The sequence below is a fragment of the Procambarus clarkii genome, chromosome 39 (assembly GCF_040958095.1).
Source record: "Procambarus clarkii isolate CNS0578487 chromosome 39, FALCON_Pclarkii_2.0, whole genome shotgun sequence".
In the NCBI taxonomy this organism is placed as follows: Eukaryota; Metazoa; Arthropoda; class Malacostraca; order Decapoda; family Cambaridae; genus Procambarus; species Procambarus clarkii.
The window spans coordinates 42463424-42479163 of NC_091188.1; the positions used below are offsets into that span (position 1 = coordinate 42463424).

General features: G+C 53.0%; 1 protein-coding gene across 1 annotated transcript in view; it reads right to left on the minus strand.

The window, feature by feature from the left end:
• The window catches only part of LOC123748358 (uncharacterized), a 140374-nt gene extending 124712 nt beyond the window's left edge, over nt 1-15662 (minus strand). The window contains exon 1 of the mRNA XM_069338422.1: nt 15407-15662. The gene's annotated coding sequence lies outside the window, so the exon portion shown is untranslated. The remainder of the gene's footprint in view (nt 1-15406) is intronic.
• Between the last annotated feature and the right edge of the window lie 78 nt (nt 15663-15740).

The window sequence follows — 15740 nt, forward strand, 5'->3', positions numbered from 1 at the left end:
CGAGAGCAGAGACGACGTCCCTACCAGGGAGGCTGTCGGCCGGCAGGGGCGAGACAGTCTCTGTCAAGCTACAGACCCCCCCCCCTCTCTATTCAACTTAGACTCAGTCCTCGGTGAGTGAACATTAAGGTGACTTGGTCGTGTTTACATATGTTGTGTGATGATCAGGGGCAGTCAAGTTGTAGGGTTCTCGAATTCTTGGATGATGACTCACTTTAAATATTAAACTGGAACATTTTAATTGAATTGCTAAATTATGATACTTCATGGGAAATATAATTATGAATTTATTATTTAAATTGTGTTTAACTTTGTTCCCTAGAGATTTTGAGTTGAGGTGAGAAAGCCTCTGTGGTTACTGGTTTCATGATAGTAACGAGTACATGTTTGGAGTTGATACATGGTACAGAGGGAACATACTAATAATGAACTCATGATAACATCTTTTGAGAATTTTGTGATACAGGCAAGTTCCATTCCTTGTCTTGTATGTAATGATCATGAATGGATGGTGGCAGCATTTCGTCTTCTACTATCTACTTTCTACTCCTACTATCTACTCTTCTACTTCTACCTATCTACACCTCTCCCTCCACCCCTCTCTCAACTCTCACTTTCAACTAATGACCATCCTCGCTCCTCCCACCCCTCTGCCTCTCACCCCAAACCCTCACTAATTACTTCACTATTCATTTCTTTCCTTTCGTTTTCTCTTATACGTTTGTGGCAGTGAATATGTATTCTAGAGTTCTCTCTAGAGTTTCGGGTAACTGATCCAGTTACGGCGCCTTGTAGTCTTAGCACCTAGGTAGTCGAATACCTAGGTTACAAGGTGTTGAACGAGAGAGGTTGCCTTAGGAACTCTGGAGGTGCTCTAGAATAGTTAGCTAACTGGGGACGGGATAACGGACTAGAGAGAGCTGTTTCCCCCGGCCTCGTTAGTTAACTGGGGGGTGGAATAATGGACAAGATAGAGTTATTTCCCCCACCCCCCGTTACAAGGTCACGACCAACAACACCTGGTCACCACCAACAACACCTGGTCATCACCAACACCAGGTCATCACCAACAACACCAGGTCATCACCAACACCAGGTCACCACCAACAACACCTGGTCATCACCAACACCTGGTCATCACCAACACAACACACACTACTGGCCGCCAGCCGGTCTAAATTATGACTGTTATTCTTCACCATTTTACTGCGGTCTGTTATTTTCCTCTTATGTACGGTAGCATGATATCACTTAGGCCTTGACAACTGATAACCATAACAAAATGTTATATTCTCACGGGGTTATTAAGGGAGGTTATCTTGAGATGATTTCGGGGCTTTAGTGTCCCCGCGGCCCGGTCCTCGACCAGGCCTCCACCTCCAGGAAGCAGCCCGTGACAGCTGACAAACTCCCAGGCACCTATCTACTGCTAGGTAGATAGGTACCAGGGTGAAAGAAACTGCCCCATTGTTTCTCGCCGGAGATCGAACCCGGACACCACAGGATCACTTATCCAGTGTTCTATCCACTCAGCCACCAGCTCCTCCTCCCCTCCCGACATGAGGGCTGTGTCTACACAATAGATATCACTATCTACACAATAGTGTTATCCTAGGTAATAGCCAGTCCACATTTCAACAGGTCATCACTACGATGATAACTATACATTGTTAAAACACTTTTTTCCTTACAATATCATTGTTAAATGATAATAAGGAGATAGTGTGTTATACATCAAGTGATAAGACCAGCGTGTAGCCAGACTGGCCTGGAGCCACCAGCCTAGTGTGGCTAGCAGTAATGGTACTTAATATACAAGTGAACACTATAGTGCGTGTGGACAATTTTCCCTGACTTGCATATATGATGGTGTATTTTGTCGAGCTCTTCTGGTCATGTCGTCTGGCGTATACTGCTTCACTCTAGGCGGGGGATTACTGGGGCCAGGTTCACCAAGGTGTTACGCAAGCACTTGCGAACCTGGGGCCAGGTTCATCAAGGTGTTACGCAAGCACTTACGAACCTGGGGCCAGGTTCATCAAGGTGTTACGCAAGCACTTACGAACCTGGGGCCAGGTTCATCAAGGTGTTACGCAAGCACTTGCGAACCTGGGGCCAGGTTCGTAAGTGCTTGCATAACTGCTTCGTGAATCTGGCCCCGGGTTCATAAGTGCTTGCGTAACACCTTCGTGAACCTGGCCCCAGGTTCGTAAGTGCTTGCGTTGTAACACCCAGGACCTCCCCCCCTTAGAGTTCACACCCAGGGAAGCTTTCTCCAAGAGGTCAGCCCAGATGACCTCCGGTTTATCTTGTATATTAATTAAAAGTTCCTGGGTTAGTCTTAGTCAGCATAGTTTCAAGTATGTAATATTTCAGGCAAGGGCATTAGACTCCAGATTCTTATGTGTAAACATCCCTGGATCTCCCCCTTTTGGCCAGGTCAGAGGTCAGTCACATATGTAATTAATAACTCCTCTCTTGAAGAGTGTATGGTGAATGTCAAACAAGCTTATTGAAATATTTCTTGAGTGTTTGTACACGTGTGGCCGATCTTTTAAATTCTTGGTGTAGGTAGTAACAGCAGATCTTCCCCCCTCCCTCCTGTGGGGGTTGTATATAGAGGTCCTGTAGGGACTTAGGAGGGACAGAGTGCCGGACACCGGGGTCCAGAGAGGGCTGTGAAGAACATCTCGGCCAGGGAGAGACAGAGGTCTTAAGGTACTGTGTGTGATCTCTGAAGTTTTGTTCCATGTCCAAATTTCTTAACTTTTTGCCAGTGTTAGAGTAGGATTTATAAGTGGTGATTGACATAATTTTGGTCTCAATAAAACTCATGTTAATTTTCCCGTCTGTGTCAGTTGTTGAATCCTCTTAGCCTTTTGGATATAGTGGCTGACAACCGTTTCCATAATTAATGACAGTTATAGAAAGTACTCTCCAAGTCAAGCAATGTTTCTTGCCTCGTTGCTTGATATAGTCTCAATGGTCAAAGGCAGATGGTGGCAGCGTATTTCATCCTGTGTTAGCATCTCCTTGTTGGCAGTGTACTTTGTAGTCCCGGTGTAACCATCATATGTCAGCCCATAACAGTGTTACCAAGTGCAACCAATGAGGAAGTGTTACTCACGATAAGTAGTGTTCCATTATAGTGGTGTTCCATTATAGTGGTGCATTATGGTGGTGGTACATAGTAGAGTGGTGTTACAATTGGGTGGTGTTACAGCGTAACTGCTTGGTGAATCTGGCCCCAGGTTCGTAAGTGCCTGTGTAACTGCTTCGTGAATCTGGCCCAGGTTCGTAAGTGCTTGCGTAACTGCTTGATGAATCTGACCCCAGATTCGTAAGTGCCTGTGTAACTGCTTCGTGAATCTGGCCCCAGGTTCGTAAGTGCTTGCGTAACTGTTTGATATATCTGGCCCCATGTTCGTAAGTGCTTGCGTAAATGCTTGGTGAATCTGGCCCCAGGTTCGTAAGTGCTTGCGTAACTGCTTCATGAATCAGGTGATACATACAGCTGGTATTGTTCCTGGTACACCCACGACCAACTCCTCACATAGTCAGGTTCCTGCACCTTTGTTTAGTGGCATTGTTCCAATGGTTATTATCATGAAGAGAGAGTGAACCTGCTCACATGTCATTGTAGCACACATGTTATGATGTCTCACAACTACTCTACATATAATGTCTTCCCTCTCATGCCTATATCCACACAAGTGAACGTCTGGGTTACAGAGAATGTTGGGTATATTAGTTACCAACCCCGTCCTCCTGTCTAGATGCCTTTTGTAACTATTAGCTCCATAGTACACATATACGTACTAAGCAATTAGATAGTACAATTTGGTACTATTCATTTTATAGTCAGAAAAAAATGAACCTAAAGAACTTAAATATTTCTAGGCCTAATATAACACACATACCTACTATATTAGGCCTCTCATAGCCTCTATTAGGCCTAAAAATGTTAGGTTAGATTAGGTTGTCTTTGCAACATAAATACAAAAAAAATTCTAGTTTGTGCAAATTTAATAGTACAGACTTCTACTTTCTAATTGAAAACTCCAGAAGTGACTGGAACCCAAACTGCCAGGAGCACTATGGAACTGGTGTACAGGAGACCTTAACCACTCGACCATCAGTGACCGTACGAAAGATGATGGTAGCCGAGGCTATTTGCCCATCATCCCGACGGCACTTTGATGGTAATCTTGGGCATAGTTATTGTATAGAACCACCTCACTTGTGGGACCACGTGAGCAACACTAATGTGAATGGCTGGGGACCATTCAGGCTTGTTCGTATATTGTGTGTGTGTGTATATATATATATATATATATATATATATATATATATATATATATATATATATATATATATATATATATATATATATATACCTTTTTGCATGTGTATTCCTTCCCGCCTAGATGTACTCGCCTAGTTGTGCTTGCGGGGGTTGAGCTCTGGCTCTTTGGTCCCGCCTCTCAACTGTCAGTCAACTGATGTACAGGTTCCTGAGCCTATTGGGCTCTGGCCATGTTCCTTTACTTTCCTTTAAAGTTATATATGTACACTACTCTCCTCGTCCCCTCCGGGGTAACGGAGTACAGTTTCCAGTCTCAATATAACTCCACGTCTCAATTCCCCAACCAGCTACGTCGTATAGCGATATTGTTCAACTTTCTCTAGTTCCGTAATCTTGCAGGTGACAGTTCCGTGATAAAGGTATACGCTTGTTCTGGAGTTGCTCCGGGCGTTATTCAGCTATTATACCTAGCTGTATGGTTAGCTTTGGGGTTATGTGGGTCGCTCCTGTGGCAGTAAGTCCACTACGGGATCACCATAGTCCGTGCTGCTTGCCCCGCTCCTGTGCCAGGTAAGTCCACTACGGGATCACCATAGTCCGTGCTGCTTGCCCCGCTCCTGTGCCAGGTAAGTCCACTACGGGATCACCATAGCCGTGCTACTTGCCCCGCTCCTGTGCCAGGTAAGTCCACTACGGGATCACCATAGTCCGTGCTGCTTGCCCCGCTCCTGTGCCAGGTAAGTCCACTACGGGCTCACCATAGCCCGTGCTACTTGCCCCGCTCCTGTGCCAGGTAAGTCCACTACGGGATCACCATAGTCCGTGCTACTTGGAACTTTTGTTCCAAGTAGCAACAATAAGTCTTTGACAGTCCTCGATTAGTCCTTGGTCCCGGGTTCGATCCCGGGCGCCGGCGAAAAACAATGGGCAGAGTTTCTTTCACCCTGATGCCTCTGTTACCTAGCAGTAAAATAGGTACCTGGGTGTTAGTCAGCTGTCACGGGTTGCTTCCTGGGGGTGGAGGCCTGGTCGAGAACCGGGCCGCGGGGACACTAAACCCCGAAATCTACATCTAGAGTATAGGATATATAATTATATAGCCCGTCCCACTGTTGAGGGAGTACTTATAGTAACGGTGAGGACCATAGGACATATACCCACATACAAGCAAATGGGCAAGTAGTAATCTCAACTATTGAGTCGGGACTAACTACCCTAACCTTTTAGGCCTAATACACGAGATCTGAGGCCTAACATAGTACATATGTGTACTATACTTGGTCCAGGAATATTTAAGTTTGGCCCCAGGTTTGTAAGTGCTTGCATAACTGCTTCGTGAATCTGGTCCCTGGTTCGTAAGTGCTTGCATAACTGCTTCGTGAATCTGGCCCCTGGTTCGTAAGTGCTTGCGTAACTGCTTTACGAATCTGGCCCCAGGTTCGTAAGTGCTTGCGTAAGTACTTTATGAATCTGGCCCAGGTTCGTAAGTGCTTGCGTAAGTACTTTATGAATCTGGCCCCAGGTTCGTAAGTGCTTGCGTAAGTACTTTATGAATCTGGCCCCAGGTTCGTAAGTGCTTGCGTAAGTACTTTATGAATCTGGCCCCAGGTTCGTAAGTGCTTGCGTAAGTACTTTATGAATCTGGCCCCAGGTTCGTAAGTGCTTGCGTAAGTACTTTATGAATCTGGCCCCAGGTTCGTAAGTGCTTGCGTAAGTACTTTATGAATCTGGCCCCAGGTTCGTAAGTGCTTGCGTAAGTACTTTATGAATCTGGCCCCAGGTTCGTAAGTGCTTGCGTAAGTACTTTATGAATCTGGCCCCTGGTTCGTAAGTGCTTGCGTAAGTACTTTATGAATCTGGCCCCTGGTTCGTAAGTGCTTGCGTAAGTACTTTATGAATCTGACCCCAGGTTCGTAAGTGCTTGCGTAAGTACTTTATGAATCTGGCCCCAGGTTCGTAAGTGCTTGCGTAAGTACTTTATGAATCTGGCCCCAGGTTCGTAAGTGCTTGCGTAAGTACTTTATGAATCTGGCCCCAGGTTCGTAAGTGCTTGCGTAAGTACTTTATGAATCTGGCCCCAGGTTCGTAAGTGCTTGCGTAAGTACTTTATGAATCTGGCCCCTGGTTCGTAAGTGCTTGCGTAAGTACTTTATGAATCTGGCCCCTGGTTCGTAAGTGCTTGCGTAAGTACTTTATGAATCTGGCCCCTGGTTCGTAAGTGCTTGCGTAAGTACTTTATGAATCTGGCCGTGCTGGAGTTGAAGCAGTGTTCAATCCCCGGCCTCCCCCCCCCCCCCTAGTGATGGGAGCGCCAACAGCCCGTCCTCCAAACAAAGACCCAAAAGTGATTCCATCCACCCGCCAAACCCCCCAGGTGTTTACGAATGAAAAGCGGTTTACACACGACTCACAACTGCTGACGTTCGAACTCTTCCGGAACAAGTGCTTCACTGACGAATTTTGTTCGAATCACAACGGTATAAATGCTTCACCCACGGACTACAAATACAAATTATCGCCAACAGAACCTAAATACCTGACCTATCCTATGCCTATATATGCACAATATGCTAATATATTATTATATAAATTTATACTTGAGAAAATTCCCGTTTTGAATGAACAGCATGTTAAAATATATTAATGCGTGTGTGGGGTCGACCGCTGGATGTAATGGACTTGAGTCGAGGACGGGTTGAGCGCCGTACAATAAGAGGTAATAATGGTTGAGAGATGTGGTGGGCGCTGTGTGTGCCCAATCGTCTCCTTCCTCTACCTTCGTGTAACATCCTGCAGCTGGCCTCCCGCCGCCGCCTCCACCAGGAGATGGACGAGGTGAAGGATGCTGGGAGGTGATGCTCCACTTATCCCACGACCCTCTCATTCTTACCATACACTAACCCTTCAACACATACTAACAGTCATTGTACCTTGCCAGACGAGGCACAATGAAGGCTGCAGTCATCATTGTATTATGTGTTCTGTGTCACAAGTCTCTTCCAGGGAGAGCCGCTCGGCCACAAGGCAGCCGCTCGGCCACCAGGCAGCCGCTCGGCCACCAGGCAGCCGCTCGGCCACCAGGCAGCCGCTCGGCCACCAGGGAGCCGCTCGGCCACCAGGGAGCCGCTCGGCCACCAGGGAGCCGCTCGGCCACCAGGGAGCCGCTCGGCCACCAGGGAGCCGCTCGGCCACCAGGGAGCCGCTCGGCCACCAGGGAGCCGCTCGGCCACCAGGGAGCCGCTCGGCCACCAGGGAGCCGCTCGGCCACCAGGGAGCCGCTCGGCCACCAGGGAGCCGCTCGGCCACCAGGGAGCCGCTCGGCCACCAGGGAGCCGCTCGGCCACCAGGGAGCCGCTCGGCCACCAGGGAGCCGCTCGGCCACCAGGGAGCCGCTCGGCCACCAGGGAGCCGCTCGGCCACCAGGGAGCCGCTCGGCCACCAGGGAGCCGCTCGGCCACCAGGGAGCCGCTCGGCCACCAGGGAGCCGCTCGGCCACCAGGGAGCCGCTCGGCCACCAGGGAGCCGCTCGGCCACCAGGGAGCCGCTCGGCCACCAGGGAGCCGCTCGGCCACCAGGGAGCCGCTCGGCCACCAGGGAGCCGCTCGGCCACCAGGGAGCCGCTCGGCCACCAGGGAGCCGCTCGGCCACCAGGGAGCCGCTCGGCCACCAGGGAGCCGCTCGGCCACCAGGGAGCCGCTCGGCCACCAGGGAGCCGCTCGGCCACCAGGGAGCCGCTCGGCCACCAGGGAGCCGCTCGGCCACCAGGGAGCCGCTCGGCCACCAGGGAGCCGCTCGGCCACCAGGGAGCCGCTCGGCCACCAGGGAGCCGCTCGGCCACCAGGGAGCCGCTCGGCCACCAGGGAGCCGCTCGGCCACCAGGGAGCCGCTCGGCCACCAGGGAGCCGCTCGGCCACCAGGGAGCCGCTCGGCCACCAGGGAGCCGCTCGGCCACCAGGGAGCCGCTCGGCCACCAGGGAGCCGCTCGGCCACCAGGGAGCCGCTCGGCCACCAGGGAGCCGCTCGGCCACCAGGGAGCCGCTCGGCCACCAGGGAGCCGCTCGGCCACCAGGGAGCCGCTCGGCCACCAGGGAGCCGCTCGGCCACCAGGGAGCCGCTCGGCCACCAGGGAGCCGCTCGGCCACCAGGGAGCCGCTCGGCCACCAGGGAGCCGCTCGGCCACCAGGGAGCCGCTCGGCCACCAGGGAGCCGCTCGGCCACCAGGGAGCCGCTCGGCCACCAGGGAGCCGCTCGGCCACCAGGGAGCCGCTCGGCCACCAGGGAGCCGCTCGGCCACCAGGGAGCCGCTCGGCCACCAGGGAGCCGCTCGGCCACCAGGGAGCCGCTCGGCCACCAGGGAGCCGCTCGGCCACCAGGGAGCCGCTCGGCCACCAGGGAGCCGCTCGGCCACCAGGGAGCCGCTCGGCCACCAGGGAGCCGCTCGGCCACCAGGGAGCCGCTCGGCCACCAGGGAGCCGCTCGGCCACCAGGGAGCCGCTCGGCCACCAGGGAGCCGCTCGGCCACCAGGGAGCCGCTCGGCCACCAGGGAGCCGCTCGGCCACAAGGGAGCCGCTCGGCCACAAGGGAGCCGCTCGGCCACAAGGGAGCCGCTCGGCCACAAGGGAGCCGCTCGGCCACAAGGGAGCCGCTCGGCCACAAGGGAGCCGCTCGGCCACAAGGGAGCCGCTCGGCCACAAGGGAGCCGCTCGGCCACAAGGGAGCCGCTCGGCCACCAGGGAGCCGCTCGGCCACCAGGGAGCCGCTCGGCCACCAGGGAGCCGCTCGGCCACCAGGGAGCCGCTCGGCCACCAGGGAGCCGCTCGGCCACCAGGGAGCCGCTCGGCCACCAGGGAGCCGCTCGGCCACCAGGGAGCCGCTCGGCCACCAGGGAGCCGCTCGGCCACCAGGGAGCCGCTCGGCCACCAGGGAGCCGCTCGGCCACCAGGGAGCCGCTCGGCCACCAGGGAGCCGCTCGGCCACCAGGGAGCCGCTCGGCCACCAGGGAGCCGCTCGGCCACCAGGGAGCCGCTCGGCCACAAGGGAGCCGCTCGGCCACAAGGGAGCCGCTCGGCCACAAGGGAGCCGCTCGGCCACAAGGGAGCCGCTCGGCCACAAGGGAGCCGCTCGGCCACAAGGGAGCCGCTCGGCCACAAGGGAGCCGCTCGGCCACAAGGGAGCCGCTCGGCCACAAGGGAGCCGCTCGGCCACCAGGGAGCCGCTCGGCCAGCAGGGAGCCGCTCGGCCAGAAGGGAGCCGCTCGGCCACAAGGGAGCCGCTCGGCCGAACGGACACCACACTGGACGCGTGAGCCTGTGGTCCCGGGTTAGATCCCGGGCGCCAGCGAGAAACAATGGGCAGAGTTACTTTCAGCATATGCCCCTGTTACCTAGCAGTAAATAGGTACCTGGGAGTTAGTCAGCTGTCACGGGCTGCTTCCTGGTGGTGGAGGCCTGGTCGAGGACCGGGCCGCGAGGACACTAAAACCCCGAAATCCTCTCAAGATAACCAGTGTAAACAAAAATGGATTTAGTCACTTATGACATTCTTCACCCAGGCACAAACAGGTTAGTGTCTCGGAGAGGCTGCAGGATCCTCTAAGTTCAGCACAACTTCTGATTCCAACTCCTTTTGACCATGTCGTAGCTCAGTCGATTAAGGCAGCGTCTGGGATGCTCTCAGACGCAGGTTCGAATCCTCGTCACGGCCCCTGTAGATTTGTACATCTTCACCCCATTAGATGATTATTTCTATCACTTCGTAATATTCTATCATTAGGCAACCCAATTCTGTACTTACACAACCCATCTTGAGGTTATCTTGAGTTGATTTCGGGGCGTAGTGTCCCCGCGGCCCGGTCCTCGACCAGGCCTCCACCCCCAGGAAGCAGCCCGTGACAGCTGACTAACTCCCAGGTACCTATTATACTGCTAGGTAACAGGGGGCATAGGACGAAAGAAACTCTGCCCATCGTTTCTCGCCGGCGCCCGGGATCGAACCCAGGACCACAGGCTCACGTGTCCAGCATGCTGTCCGCTCGGCCGGCCGGCTGACATTGTTCCATCTTTTATATATTATTATGTAAGTAAATCATCAAATAAATAAAACCATTTTGTGTTAAGTCATAACCTGTCCACCAAACAAAGTGCTTGTAGTTACTCCTTGGTACAGAGTACAAAATATGGACCGTTTGTACCAACACATTCATGTCTTGTACCATTAAAATGTTCTAAGTTAACCTAACCTCCTTGTTGTGGTACAGTTTATATATATGGACGAGGAGTTGTAACAATAGGTCACCACACACAGGTCACCACAACACACAGGTCACCACACACAGGTCACCACACACGGGTCACCACACACGGGTCACCACACACGGGTCACCACACACGGGTCACCACACACGGGTCACCACAACACACAGGTCACCACAACACACAGGTCACCACAACACACAGGTCACCACAACACACAGGTCACCACAAAAACAGGTCACCACAACACAGGTCACCACAACACAGGTCACCACACACGGGTCACCACACACGGGTCACCACACACGGGTCACCACACACGGGTCACCACAACACACAGGTCACCACAACACACAGGTCACCACAACACAGGTCACCACAACACAGGTCACCACAACACACAGGTCACCACAACACAGGTCACCACAACACAGGTCACCACAACACAGGTCACCACAACACACAGGTCACCACAACACACAGGTCACCACACACAGGTCACCACACACAGGTCACCACACACAGGTCACCACACACAGGTCACCACAACACAGGTCACCACACACAGGTCACCACAACACACAGGTCACCACAACACAGGTCACCACACACAGGTCACCACACACAGGTCACCACAACACACAGGTCACCACAACACACAGGTCACCACAACACAGGTCACCACAACACAGGTCACCACACACAGGTCACCACACACAGGTCACCACACACAGGTCACCACACACAGGTCACCACACACGGGTCACCACAACACACAGGTCACCACACACAGGTCACCACAACACAGGTCACCACAACACAGGTCACCACAACACAGGTCACCACAACACACAGGTCACCACAACACACAGGTCACCACAACACAGCTCACCACAACACAGGTCACCACAACACACAGGTCACCACAACAACACAGGTCACCACAACAACACAGGTCACCACAACACACAGGTCACCACAACACAGATCACCACAACACAGGTCACCACACACGGGTCACCACACACGGGTCACCACACACGGGTCACCACAACACAGGTCACCACAACACAGGTCACCACAACACACAGGTCACCACAACACACAGGTCACCACAACACACAGGTCACCACAACACAGGTCACCACAACACAGGTCACCACAACAACACAGGTCACCACAACACACAGGTCACCACACACAGGTCACCACAACACAGGTCACCACAACAACACAAGTCACCACAACACACAGGTCACCACAACAACACAGGTCACCACAACAACACAGGTCACCACAACACACAGGTCACCACACCACACAGGTCACCACAACACACAGGTCACCACAACACACAGGTCACCACAACACAGGTCACCACAACAACACAGGTCACCACAACACACAGGTCACCACACACAGGTCACCACAACACAGGTCACCACAACACACAGGTCACCACAACAACACGGGTCACCACAACACAGGTCACCACAACACACAGGTCACCATAACACAGGTCACCACAACACAGGTCACCACAACACACAGGTCACCACAACAACACAGGTCACCACACACAGGTCACCACAACACAGGTCACCACAACACAGGTCACCACAACACACAGGTCACCACAACACAGGTCACCACAACACACAGGTCACCACAACACACAGGTCACCACAACAACACAGGTCACCACAACAACACAGGTCACCACAACACAGGTCACCACACACAGGTCACCACAACACAGGTCACCACAACACACAAGTCACCACAACACAGGTCACAACACAGGTCACCACAACACACAGGTCACAACACACAGGTCACCACAACACACGGGTCACCACAACACAGGTCACCACAACACAGGTCACCACAACACAGGTCACCACACACAGGTCACCACACACGGGTCACCACAACACAGGTCACCACACACAGGTCACCACAACACACAGGTCACCACAACACACAGGTCACCACCACACACGGGTCACCACACACAGGTCACCACACACGGGTCACCACAACAACACAGGTCACCACACACAGGTCACCACACACAGGTCACCACACACAGGTCACCACACACGGGTCACCACAACACAGGTCACCACACACAGGTCACCACACACAGGTCACCACACAGGTCACCACACACGGGTCACCACAACACAGGTCACCACAACACAGGTCACCACAACACACAGGTCACCACAACACAGGTCACCACACACAGGTCACCACACACAGGTCACCACACACAGGTCACCACACACGGGTCACCACAACACACAGGTCACCACACACAGGTCACCACAACACACAGGTCACCACAACACAGGTCACCACAACACACAGGTCACCACAACACAGGTCACCACAACACAGGTCACCACAACAACACAGGTCACCACAACACACAGGTCACCACAACACACAGGTCACCACAACACACAGGTCACCACAACACAGGTCACCACAACACACGGGTCTCCACAACACAGGTCACCACAACACACAGGTCACCACAACACACAGGTCACCACAACACAGGTCACCACAACAACACAGGTCACCACAACACAGGTCACCACAACACAGGTCACCACAACACACAGGTCACCACAACACACAGGTCACCACAACACAGGTCACCACAACACAGGTCACCACAACACAGGTCACCACAACACAGGTCACCACAACACAGGTCACCACAACAGGTCACCACAACAACACACAGGTCACCACAACAACACACAGGTCACCACAACAACACACAGGTCACCACAACAGACAGGTCACCACAACAACACAGGTCACCACAACACACAGGTCACCACAACACAGGTCACCACAACACACAGGTCACCACAACACAGATCACAACACACAGGTCACCACAACACAGGTCACCACACACAGGTCACCACAACACACAGGTCACCACAACACACAGGTCACCACAACACACGGGTCACCACAACACACGGGTCACCACAACACACAGGTCACCACAACACACAGGTCACCACAACAACACAGGTCACCACAACACACGGGTCACCACAACACACAGGTCACCACAACACACAGGTCACCACAACACACAGGTCACCACAACATAGGTCACCACAACATAGGTCACCACAACAACACAGGTCACCACAACACAGGTCACCACAACACAGGTCACCACAACACAGGTCACCACAACACACAGATCACCACAACAACACAGGTCATAACAACACACAGGTCACCACAACACACAGGTCACCACAACACACAGGTCACCACAACACAGGTCACCACAACACAGGTCACCACAACACAGGTCACCACAACACAGGTCACCACAACAGGTCACCACAACAACACACAGGTCACCACAACAACACACAGGTCACCACAACAACACAGGTCACCACAACACAGGTCACCACAACACACAGGTCACCACAACACAGGTCACCACAACACAGGTCACCACAACACAGATCACAACACACAGGTCACCACAACACAGGTCACCACACACAGGTCACCACAACACACAGGTCACCACAACACACAGGTCACCACACACAGGTCACCACAACACAGGTCACCACACACAGGTCACCACAACACAGGTCACCACACACAGGTCACCACAACACAGGTCACCACAACACAGGTCACCACACACAGGTCACCACAACACAGGTCACCACAACACAGATCACAACACACAGGTCACCACAACAACACAGGTCACCACACACAGGTCACCACAACACAGATCACAACACACAGGTCACAACACACAGGTCACCACAACACACAGGTCACCACACACAGGTCACCACACACAGGTCACCACAACACACAGGTCACCACAACACACAGGTCACCACAACACACAGGTCACCACAACACACAGGTCACCACAACACACAGGTCACCACACACAGGTCACCACACACAGGTCACCACAACACACAGGTCACCACAACACACAGGTCACCACAACACACAGGTCACCACAACACAGGTCACCACAACACAGGTCACCACAACACAGGTCACCACACACAGGTCACCACAACACACAGGTCACCACAACACACAGGTCACCACAACACACAGGTCACCACAACACACAGGTCATCACAACACACAGGTCACCACAACACAGATCACAACACACAGGTCGCCACAACACAGGTCACCACAACACACAGGTCACCACAACACAGGTCACCACAACACAGGTCACCACAACACAGGTCACCACAACACAGGTCACCACAACACAGGTCACCACAACACAGGTCACCACACACAGGTCACCACAACACACAGGTCACCACACACAGGTCACCACAACACAGGTCACCACACACTCGTCACCACAACACAGGTCACCACAACACAGTTCACCACAACACAGATCACAACACACAGGTCACCACAACACAGGTCACCACACACAGGTCACCACAACACACTGGTCACCACAACACACAGGTCACCACAACACAGATCACCACAACACATGGGTCACAATAACACACAGGTCACCACAACACACAGGTCACAACAACACAGATCACAACAACACAGCTCACAACAACACACAGGTCACAACAACACACAGGTCACAACAACACACAGGTCACAACAACACACAGGTCACAACAACACACAGGTCACAACAACACACAGGTCACAACAACACACAGGTCACAACAACACAGGTCACCACAACACACAGGTCACAACAACACACAGGTCACAACAACACACAGGTCACAACAACACACAGGTCACAACAACAACAACACTTACCTGTGGTCAACACGTCAGCTGATCCACCCTCGTAACTTGTCAACAATAACACTATCCCCTAATGGTCACTATCCACCACTAACCAACGGGGTCACCATCATAACAACACTCGCACACTATAACTCCGGGTTATTACTTCTCGTCACAACATTCTTGGCTATATTGATACTATTTTCCCGGGAAATTTGATGTGTATGTGAAGAAGAGTTCAGAGGCCGGAGCCGCGCACCCACCACTCACACTGCATGACACACACTGACTCTCTGGCCATTGATGACTTCTGTACTTAACTCTTGCTGCCGAGGCTTCCCCAACTCTTCTCTTACGCCTTCTA